The sequence below is a fragment of the Equus quagga genome, chromosome 4 (genome assembly GCF_021613505.1).
Source record: "Equus quagga isolate Etosha38 chromosome 4, UCLA_HA_Equagga_1.0, whole genome shotgun sequence".
Classification (NCBI taxonomy): domain Eukaryota; kingdom Metazoa; phylum Chordata; class Mammalia; order Perissodactyla; family Equidae; genus Equus; species Equus quagga.
In genome coordinates this window covers 59186749-59198497 of record NC_060270.1, presented here as the reverse complement: position 1 = coordinate 59198497, position 11749 = coordinate 59186749, and the positions used below count along the sequence as shown (strand labels likewise).

The 11749-nt window shown below is 46.1% G+C and overlaps 1 long non-coding RNA gene across 1 annotated transcript; it reads right to left on the bottom strand.

The window, feature by feature from the left end:
• Nucleotides 1-2082: 2082 nt before the first annotated feature.
• Nucleotides 2083-7687, bottom strand: LOC124238116 (uncharacterized). Its single transcript, XR_006888245.1, has 3 exons — nucleotides 7586-7687; nucleotides 4785-4822; nucleotides 2083-2189 (listed from the first exon to the last, which is right to left on the bottom strand). It is a non-coding gene; the product is annotated as an uncharacterized LOC124238116 (long non-coding RNA).
• Nucleotides 7688-11749: the final 4062 nt, after the last annotated feature.

Genomic DNA, 11749 nt, shown 5'->3' with positions numbered 1-11749 from the left:
AATCCACTGTGCCAAGCCATCCAGGTGATTCTACTGTCTGCTAGGATTTGCGAGCGCTAGTCTAAGGCCATCAGGATGAGCCTGGTACCTGATTTCCCAGCCTCCTTTTCAACAACAGGTGGTCATGTGACCCAGTTCTGGCCAATGAGACCTGGCAGAGGTCTGGGAAGAGGTGGCTTCTGGGAAGGCACTTACTTTCTTGAGACCAGGGAACAGACGAGGCTGGCAGTGCACTTCTGCTTCTTCCCTCGGCACCCTGAAGGTAGGCAGTGCTGGAACTACAGCTGCCCTTTGGGGGCCATGAGGCAAAAAACCCGAGGAAAGCCCAAGAGAATCACAAGATCCTGACCCTGATGTTAGCATGCTGCTGACCAACCCTGGCAGTAACCTACCTCCAGGCTTCTAGTTATGGGAAAAGTAAAGCCCTCCTTGTTTAAGCCACTGTTAGCAGGATTTCACGTTGGTTGCAGCAGAACACAATCCTAACTGACAGTGAATCAGATCTCCAAGTACTTTTTAAGTGGAGAAAACTCAGGATTGAAGCCAGTAACCTTACTGGGAGCTAATCATGCTGAATTTAGGGAATGTCATCTTCTCGTTGTGGTAGTCTAAATACTGCATTAGTGGACTCCCAACCTGGCTCTATCAGGATTATCTGAGGGAGCTTATTTAAAGTGGTTACTGAATCGCACCCCAGATGTACTGAACTGGAATTGACCTGGTTTGGACTGGGAGATGGTAACTTATAACTATCCTGCCCTCACAAGGCCTCCCCTACCTCAGCAAGGCTGAGACCAGGTTAGGCAAGTGAAGAGCCAAGGTGCAAAATTTAAGGAGGCGCTCACTCTCAGGGCTGTGCAACTCTAGGGTTGACAGTTCCATGACCCTGAGAGTGAGCGCCTCCTTAAATTTTGTGCTCTAGGCACTTCAGGTGGCCTCACCCTAGTCTCCAATCTGATTCAGATTAGGTAAATTTAACAGGCGGTGCCTGTCATTTACAGGAAACCCCCGTCAAATAATCTTTTATACAAAACAGTTAAATCAACTTAACTATTTAATTTTTCAGTGGTGGTTCCAGCATCATAAAGACACACACACTTATCTATAAATGATGCCACATACAGTTTAATTTCAATTTGGGGTATGCATCTTGGTGTCAGATGACATCAATTCCCTTATGAGTTGAAAAATAACTACAGCCCTGATTGTCTCAGTCCCTGTTCACCCACATGAAAACAAGAATGTGATCCTGTGAGAGAAGAACTTAATTAGGTGAGTCAGTGGGTGTCAGATAGTGTGGTGGTGGCAGAATCCAGGACTGAGGTCCTCACGTAGCTACTGAGTAGTCAAGTAGTGTATCAGTTACTCAAATTAAAAGTGGAAACTAGTAGGTGTTTGTAAAAATATGTGTCGAGCTTGGCTATTCCTGTTTCCTGAAAGCATTTTAGGACACATATGTGCTGCAGTCTCCCAGAAATAGAAGTGTGGGTAACTTAACCCAAAGTTGTGGTTCCCATGTCCAGCCTGTGCTGGATGATGCGTCAGCAGAATGAATAGTGAAGAATCTCGGTGGACTAACATTCTGGAGCTTCCTAAGAATACCTCGTCAGGGTCCAGGGATGTTGGGCGGCGGCCAGCAGACTAAGGGAGGTTCGCACACGGCTTTGGGTGAGGCAGTGCTCGGGCCAGAACTAAAGCTGCAGGTGGACATGCTTCGCTCCACCTGTCATGGCTCCGGCTTGGACTGTATAGGCATAGTACCGATGGCAACAGCTGGTGGCTTGTACAGGACGACAGCCTCAACCAAGTGGACTATAGAAGAGCCCTCTTGTCACACTCCTCCTGCTGCAGAGGTGTTGTCAGAGCACCTCTCATCTTAGTGTGGCTGGTGTGCACGCCAGCATCGATCAGGGAAGTATTTAACAAGTAGTTGCTAAAAATAATGATCACTCTTTCCTGCCTGATGTGTGCTAGAGATTCCACCGGGCTCCTCCTCACTCTGTGACTGTCTCAGATTTACAGGGGCAGGACTTTATGTCCTCTCTCTCATTGTGGGGAGGGGATCAGTTACACTCCTACCTGCGAACTGAGAATTGAGTAGCTGTTGTCTGGAGGCTGTTTCCCTGTTTCCTTTTCTGACAGTCTGTAAGCAGGAAAGGCAGCACTCAGCAGCAACCGGCAAACCGAGCCTGGAGTAAATCAACACCCAAATGTGTCAGAGGGCTTGGAGGGAGCCCAAAATGTGTTTGCCAGCCAGGATGATTGAGAACCCACACCTGGTGCCCGGGTGGGACACAGACTTGCCAGCGCCCCGGCAGCTCTGCTGTGCTCTCTGGAGTCTGTGCTCCTGTACCCAGAGGTCCTAGGTGGCTCTGCTTGCAAGTCACACCCCTCCAAACACAGAGCTCAAGTGTTTTGATGAGATGCCTCTTCAAGTGCGAAGGGGAAAGATGGCATGATGTCTGGGATTTCCTTTAAAAATATTTAAATTTGAGAATTCCATCAAAGAATAAAGAAGAAAAATAATACAAGGGGCTAGATAGAGCAAATGTGGCAAAAATTGTGATCATTGTTGAATATGGATTTTGAGTAAAAACGGATTTTTAATTTTATTCTTTCTAATTTTGTATACTTGAACAGTTTCATAATTAAAAATCTGTTGAAAAGGTTAAATTGACCATTACAAAGCTTGTAAACCTTGCAGTAAGTCGATGTATGCCTTTGCATACTACTCATTTCTTTTAGGTGACAGCAAGAAAGAAGGGGCCAGACTGTATGGAATTTGACTTAAACGTCCTTCCTACCCAGCACTATTCACCACCTGCTTGGTCTCAGGACTCATTGTTCAGTGAAAAGATGGCAGGACCGGGGCTCAAGAAATCTGGGTGCAAGTTTGGTCTGTTTGTTGACAGTGAGACCTTAAGTCACTTGCCTGTCCCACAGCTGCTCTCCTTCCTCTTAAACTGGGGATGATCCTGTAATAACAGCAGCCTCGTGGTTTATTGGGGTGACACCTGAAATAAGGTACCTACCGTGAGAAATGTTAAGGAAGTGCTGTTATTCCCAAGAGCAACATGACCTTGGGCCAGGTGGCCAAGGGCTTGGCCTCAGGGTCCTCATTTATAAGATGAGGGGAGAGATTACATCAGCATTCCCAAGGCTGGGTGAAAACCAGCTGGCTGATGTGTTAAAATTCAGATTCCAGGCCCCACCATGACCTACTGAATTGCGATTTCCAAGGGTGGGGCCCAGGAAAGCCGTGCAGCTGATTCAGCGTTGTAGCCTAGTTGGGGGCCAACTGAATTAAGTAACGGTAGAGGTTCTTTCATGCTCCAACAGCAGAAATGGCTATTTGGGGAATTAGTTGTCTATGGTACCAAGTTATTTTGATGGTTAGGCACAGGTCACAGATTTGGGGTAATTTCATGTTGGTAAACAGAGAACCAGAATAAATGAAGAGGAGAGAGTCTGAACTGGTCTGATGAATGGAAGCTTTATAGCCAGGACAGACACACAAATTAAGAGAGAGGAGGAGGTCAGCTGTTCTGTTCATGCAGCCATCACGTAAAAATGACCAGTGAGAGGACCTCCCCAAGCCTCCTGGAAGAGCCTGTAGCAGGAGAGCAAACTGTCTCAAGTGTGGCACCCTAACTTCTGCAGTCTAGGGTACCCTTGGGCTGGTTGTTCCAGACAGCAGGGCCACATGTGGGAGGGTGACCTTGCAGCCCTGGCTCCAGGCCTGTGCCTCCCTCATTGCCAGGCCCATGTGATTGGCTGCGGACCACGCCTGTGTCCATCTCATTGGCCGCCCCTCTGCTTTTCCTTGCAGCACATTCCAACATTTGTGCATACTTGCTTAGAAGTTGCTCTTCCCACATTCTGATTTCTTTCAGAATCCTTGTTTGTCTCGTCTGAAAAGCAATCCAACTCAGTATTTGTTGACTGCCTGTTATGTTCAAGGCCTTGTGCTACTGACCTCAGATGATACAAACAAGAGGAAAAGGGAGCTTCTGCCCTTGAAGCACCAGTCTAATGGGGGAGGAGAGACTAAGAGAGGCACACGGATAACCCAACATGGAAAGAGTCCGGCAGATGCCACAAAAATAGCATGAATGGTGAAAGGATTTTAAGGAGGGTGGTCACATTCAAAAGCCTTGATGGAGAAAGTAGTGTTAGAGATGGGTCTTGAGTGGTAAGTAGGTTTTCTAGAGGCAGAGAAGGATGAGGAGGGTATTGGGAGAAGAGCAGGAGCGAAAGCATGGAGGCAGAAAGGTAAAGCACCTTCGGAGAGAGCAAGCAGAGGATTTTGGCTGGATCCCGGACGAGTAGGAGACCAGTAGGACACAGAAGCACGCTGGGGCCATTCTGAAGAGGCACTTCCTTCAACTTGGTAAGAAGGAACCCTGAAGGTTTTTGAGAAAAGGCTAAAAGGATGTGATCCAAGCAGTACTCTGAGAACATTGACTTAGTGCCGGTGTGCAGACTGGAGAGCCGGGTGGACCACGCTACCTAGTGTGGAGAGGATGAGAGTGGTAGCCCTCAGGAGAGGCTGCAGGGGACCACCACATGTTGGTCCCCAGAGTTCAGGAAACCCTGGAGTCAGGCTAAGGAGGGGACGTCACGAGGTGTTATTCTTAAAACTCTAGTTAGCCTGAGGTCAGAAGCCCTCTGTTCTAGACCTATACTTGAGGTCTGGAGTGGTCAACATTTTCTTGTCATACCCAAGAAACACAAAATCACAATTTCCCCACAAGTGAGTCCTCTTTTAGCATTGGCGAATTTACCTGCCTGTAATGACAACCGTCATTCCACAGGGATCCATCTGCAAGAAAAAACAAAAGTGGTTGAAATGGAGGCCAGAACACCTGCCTTCTTTGTGCCTCAGAACTTCTGAAGAGCCTGGGTGTGGATGGTTTTATTCTCTCATGTAACAGCTTCCCTCCTCCTCCCCTGTGTTCTCAGCTCTGTTCCTCCCCCACCTCACAGCACCTGCCAGGTCTCCCTCTCTGCTGGCTCCCTCCATCCCTCTACTGCTCCCACATTCCTCCTGCTCCAGTAGAATGTGAGCTCCGTGAGGACAAAGTCTCCGTTTTGCCCATGTCAGTTTGTTGAAAGCCTGGATGAGGGCCAGGTTCTCAATAAATATTTGTCGAGGGAATGAATGTGGAGATCTTCCCTAGAGAACACTCTCCTTTGTCTCTGCTTCTGTTTCTCGGTCCTCTTTTGCTTTGATCTTTGAAGGTTTTGACTTAACTCAGCACCATGGCCTTGCCCCTTGACAGCACGGAGCTCAGTGTTTTTCCATCTCAGACCACTCCTGATACTTTCATGGACTCCCCAAATACAGATATGCCCCAGGATTCACTCCTCACTCTCCTCTCCTCCCTCTGTCCTCGCTCCATCTTCATCTCTCACCTCTGTGCAGATGATACCCTAACATCTACTTTCAGCCTAGACCTTACCGAACTCCAGTCCTTCCAATGCCTACTGGGCATCGTGACGGCACTTTGATACTTCAGATATTTAGAAATTTCCTCCTCCTCTTCACTTCTCTGTATGTGTTAATAGCACCACTATTTTCTGGTCTTAGAGTCATTTTTTCATCCCTCCTTCAAACCCCCTTTCCTATTAGTCACCAATCCTAGCGAACCTTTCTTCCAAACAGCTCTGACCTCTCTCTGGCTTTTCCATTCCCATAGCCACCACCCTGGTATGGCCTTTGCCTGCCTGGCCAGAACCAGCTTGACCTCTTTCATGGTTCCCTTCCTGTTTGTAGCCTTCTATTTAAGACCCCCTCCCCTTGTCTCTGCTTCAAGGAGTTTCTAGGCTCCGAGCCAGCTAGCCTCGCCTCACTGATGACCATGCAGGTCCTGTCCAGGTTTGGCTCCTGCTTGCCCCTGCACTGCCCCAGGCTCCCAGCCCTGCTCTTAACTGAGTGTCCAGAAGCCACATAGGCCAGGCTCACTCATTTCACAGCCTAAGCCCAGCTCCCAGCTCCCATTTCCCCAGGCAATGAGGTTTGACGTCCCCTCTTCACCAGCCCTCTGCCTCCAGTCTCTTCCCCTCATTCCCAGCTTCAAATAAAAGTCACAATCATTTTTGAAAGAGTTGCTTTAAGCCTTGGCTACCCTACGAAAAAATTATTAATGGCTCTCTATTTCCTCTGGAATGAAGACTGAATTCCTCAGTTTGGAACTCAGGTTTGACTGTGATCTACTGTTCTAACCATAGAATTCCTAAAATAGGCCCAAGACTCAAATGCTCAGAGGGGCTTTGAAGGTAATGGAAGTGAATAATATGGGTCCTGTATGACACAGTAAGGAGTGGTGGAGACTGTGGCAAACTGGAGAGCATGTGTCCTTTTAAAGGGGACAACCAGCTGCTGTCATGAAGAAATTTGGGCCTAGGGTTGCCAGATATTCTGGTTATTCAACAGAAGCTAGAAATCTGGATTTCTAGGCAAAATTTCCTGAGTTTTTAAATGCTGGCTAAAAAAAAATACGGTACAGCACAAATCATATCTGCAGGCTGGATCTGGCCACAGAGCCACCAGTTTGAACATTGCCCTCTTTATGAACCAAACCAGCCAAAAGCTCTGAGCCTGCAACTGTTAAACAGTAGTAGTAGTAATAATAATAATAGCAATAAGCAAATATTAGAATCGTGTTAAAGCTCTGTTAGTTCCAAACTAAGACCTCCTCTGGTATGATCAGAGGAAGAGAAGTAAAGCAATACTACCTTTCTCGCTATGTGAGTTGATGGCGTTCGCTATCCTGTCAAGGGCACCCTACACCAGCCCGGAGCCCGAGCAGCAAGGGCCCAGGTGATGAAAGCACAGACAGTGTTCCCCCCACCCAGCATGAGGCACACAAGAGACGCTTGTTGTAGTAAATAGGTGGCATTTCCAGGGGCTATGAGACAACAGTCTTTAAAGAGTCTGTGTTCCAAATGTTTGTTTTGCTTTTTTCCACACGGAGCACACTTTCCCCAGAAACAATGATATAAATAGGACCACAGAAACAACACCACAGATGGATTACTTTACATTTGCAATGAAAAAGAGTAGCCAAGAGGGCTGTTGCAAATGTGTGGTGTGGCGTTTCAACCACACCAACTTCCCCTCCCGGATGGCTCCTGGGCAGAAATAGCCCCCTGGTAGGCAGCCTTTGAGGAGGAGCTCGGACAGAGGGTGGGGTAGGGTGGAAGAGGAGAGGGACAGAGCCCTGAGGTTCCTGGAGGGAAAGGCCTTCCAACCACACTCCTGGACTTGTCATTAGCACTGTCGGAGGAACAGCCCTTCTTTGAGGCTGGGGGTTTGGGGTTTGGGGTTTGGGGTTTGGCCGGAAGAAAGGAAAGTAAGAGCACCAGTTTGGGGAGCAGCCTTCTGGGCGTCCTAGGGCTGGAGGGGCCACAGGACAGCACAGTCTTCCTTCCTGACAGGGCGCAAGTGCGGTGAGAGGAGAGAATGGAAGGGAACCACATCTAGAAATTGCTCCAGCGTATTCAGGTCAGGGGTCCCTCACCTCCCCACTCCTCCTCCCAGTCCTGCCTCTCCCTAGGTGCTGGATGGAGGCATTTCCTTTACCTAGTATTTTGGCCTTTCTCCAGAGGTTCATCGAGTGGAGCTGACAGCACCCCAGGGGACTCCTACCATCTACTCAGTCTCCAGGGAGATGCCTCCTGAATGAAAGGATCTAAAAAGAGAGACACACACATTCACGCACATGCCTTCCTGTTCTCTCTGTACCAGAATAGCTGCTGCTCTGCGCTCCCACACTCAACAGCCTCATTATCTTCTCTGAGATTTTTCTCTCCTTCCTCACACCACTGCCTCTGCTCCCACCCCCAGTCTATACGCACAGGCACGTGCTTTCCACGCCATCATCTCTGAGAGCTAGGAGAGCCACTGAAAAGAGAGGAGCATCTCCAGAGCTTCATCCACCTCGCAACTTGGCCTCAACTCAGCGTGTGAATACTAAGAAAGCTGTTCACAGAAGGGTTGGAGGGCACTTTGCTCTTTTTCCCCCACCCCTGTTCACTCCCCCCAGTCTCATCCCCATAGATCAGTGAGCCCAGAACTCATTTCTAGGCTTCCGTTCAAACCTAACTTTCCTCAGTCAAGATGCCACAAAAACTTCCAGCTCCTCCCCCTCCTGTCCCCTCTCCTCCTCCCCCTCTGCCCTCTTCTCCCCCGTCCCTTCCTCCTCACCTCCTTCCCCCGCCTCCCTTTCCCCCCTCTCCTCTCCCTCCTCCCCCCTTTCTTCTCCTTCCCCTCCCCCTCCTCCTCTCTTGCTCTACTCTCCATTCCCTCAGTTTAGGAGACTGTGTCTGGCTTTTCTGTTTTGGCCATTGAGGAGGTTCAATGCTAAGGGTAAGACACCACAGAGTGTTCAGAAAGTCAGATAAATTTGTTTGGAAACAATATTTTAGTTACATTTCCAAATATGCCAAATGTTTTTCTTCAACATCCAAACCCCTGTAAATGTAATGCAGTGGGTCCAACTGTTAATCTGAAAGGTGCAATAGAAATACTACAAGAGTATTCAAAAATCTGGAAACACATGAAATTGTGTATTTATTGTACTTCTTTCAGATTAACAATTAAGTCCACTGTTTTAAATAGAGAGATTCCTCACCTGAAATGTAGTTGAAAACAAAAACGTGTTGAGCATTTTTAAAAATGTAAATACCATGCTTTCAAAATGCAAGTTTCTCCCATGCTTTCTGACTTTACACACACCCTGCATAATGCCATGTAATTGAATGAACTTAGCAAGTAGACAGTATGATTAGTGTACATTCCCCCTAGACAGTTCTCCAAGCTAACTGGATTAATATAAGAGCTATTTATCTACATAGAAACCCTCCCATGGGGAGGACCAATTCATATTCAGAGTAAGCTTATAATATATTTAGCAAAATATACCAAAAATGAGGATGATTTTGAGTTTTGCATTTTAACGAAATCCTGGAGCTACCAACGAGAACCAGAGTAGAAGAGAGTCATAGTGTCCTATTTCTCCTTTTCTCTAAAAATAGGATTCTTATTACATAAATATTCTATCTGTATTACACAATAAATGTAAATAAGAGAATTTTTGCTCACAGTCTTGTCACCTCAGCAGAGGTACTTTCCAGTGGACCCTGCTCCCTTCTAGCCCTTGGGAGAATTGCAGTGAGTGCATTTTCCCATTTCCAATTAAAACCATCTCAGAAGTATGTTCCATGTTGCTATGTAGTCTTTGTAATTTAAATTTTAATAACTATGCCATATTTTTAATTATTCTCCTGCTGTCAGGCATTTATATTGTAATGTTTTCTATAATAATGCTGCAGTTGATCTTTGTTTGTTTAGCTTTTTTTCCTTATGGCTTATTTCTTCGGAATACATTCAAGAGGTAGTATAAAAGGTCAAAAGCAGGTCTGTGAGGTTTTACTTCCGCCTTGGGCCAAGGGGCTCTGAGCACTCTGCCGGTGGCCCCCCTCTTCCATCAGAGGCTCATCTCATGACTGCCGTCCTCTCACTAGAACGCTGGGACAAGCTCAGAGTCCACTTCAGGGAAGTACAGGCTTAAATATTACAACCTTTAACCCATATGAGCTTGTTATATGTTGTTACCACATGGTTCTGAACAAGGAGTAGCACCAGCACTTGAAGATTGTAACAATTTCACAGGAAAAAACCCAGGACCAAGTAGTGAAATTTAAAGAGTTGTATGCCCCTTTAATTAGCGTAAATGTCCTCATTGTTGTTTTAATTTGCATTTCTTTTACATTAGGGAGATTGAACGCCTTTCCATGTATTTGTTTATTAGTTATTTCCTCTTGAATGAAGGAAATATTTCCTTCAATTCTTCCCCCAGTTCATTTACTTATAAGGATCCAAAATTTTGTATGAGCATTTTATATAGTATGGATTTTAAGCCTTTTTAATATATGCTAATATTTTTCATTTTATTTTTTCTTTTTAATGTGATTCTAAGGTTGTGTTAAGGAGATATATGCACTCTAGGTGTCAAAGAATTGCTTCAGAAAGCTTTGAATCTTGCTTTTGGTTCAAGGGGCCGGCCCGGTAGCTCAGCGGTTAAGTGCGCATGTTCCGCTTTGGCGGCCCGGGGTTCGCCGGTTCGGATCCTGGGTGCGGACATGGCACTGCTTGGCAAGCCATGCTGTGGTAGGCGTCCCACATATAAAGTGGAGGAAGAAGGGCACGGATGTTAGCTCAGGGCCAGTCTTCCTCAGCAAAAAGAGGAGGATTGGCAGCAGATGTTAGCTCGTGGCTAATCTTCCTCAAAAAGAAAGAAAAAAATAAAAAAATTAAAAAAAAATATTGGTCTTGGTTCAAAGGGTAGACACAAATCACTAACATACCTGTCTCTAGAGACAACAGTACAAAATTGTCAAGTACTGAGATATGTACAACATGCCAGGCATAAGTGATGGACATATCTTTGGTCAATGCTAAATTTGTATGGTAACTCATATTTTTTTCACCATATAAACAGGATAATCAATTAAATGCACTGGGACTTTGGGGAACCTTGTTGTAGATAAGGGGGTTAGGGCCTTTGGAATGCGGAGAGGCAGGAGCCGGGCTTTCGTGAGATAAGGGTGTGTGGTATAAGACGGACAGATGAGGGATGGACAGATGGACCAGGAAGAACTGCGGTAAGAGGAGTTTCTCCTTTCTCTGGCCTTCCCCATTCTCTTCTCCTTATCCCTTTCTGATCACTAGATCAGAGCTCCATAGGAAGTAGTTTACAATTACTTTTCATGTCTCCCTTCATTTCCTTTCTCTCTGCTACACTCCTTCCCAAACCCCCTCACTCCTTCCTTTTCCTCTTCTCTTCTTATGTCAGTATAGCACCATTACACTGGGGTCAGACAAGCTGCGTCCAGACCCTGCCATTTGATTATTATTTGACTTTTGCCAGGTTACTCTCAGAGCCTCAATTTCCTCATCGGTAAAATGGAGACAATAACAGTACTTATTTCTAGAAGGCTGTTATGAAGATTAAAGGAGAAGGTGCTCTTGAATGCTTAGCAGAGCGTGGTAGACTATTTCATGGTTCACCAATATTTGGTGCTCCTTCCTAGGGGAAGACTAGACTTCCAAATCCTACTGATGTCAGCCTTGGCCGTAAGACTTGATTTAGCCGATGAAATAGGAATGGAGGTGACATAGACACTTTGAGGCAGAAGATTTAAGAGGCAGTACATTGTTTGCCATGTTTTCTTTTCCCTCTGCCATAATGACCAGCTGTGCTCCAGACGGTAACTGCTCCATCACTCTGAATCTCAAAGTAAAGAAGATGCAGAACAGATAGAGTCACAGCCAACATGCAGTGGACATGCAGCATAAGCAAGAAAGAAAACTTCACTGTTATAATTATAAGCCACTGAGCTTTGGGGGTTGCTTTTTATCACAGCATAACCTAGCCTATACTGATTAGTAAACACAGTATCTGGCATATTGTAAGAGCTTATACAATAACTGGGGAGCTCCAGGCCAATTTCCAGCACTCACAGAGGCCTGGAAGTCATTTGAGTTCTGACCAGCCAGAGTGGAATGTCCTTGATGACACCTAATAACAGCACCTCAAAATACAAGAAGTGAAAACTAACAGAACTGCAAGGAATAATAGACAAATCCAGAATTATAGACAGAGATTTCAATACTTATATCTCCATGATCGGTTGAACAAGTAAACAGAAAACCAGTAAGGACGTAGAATACTTGAACAACAAC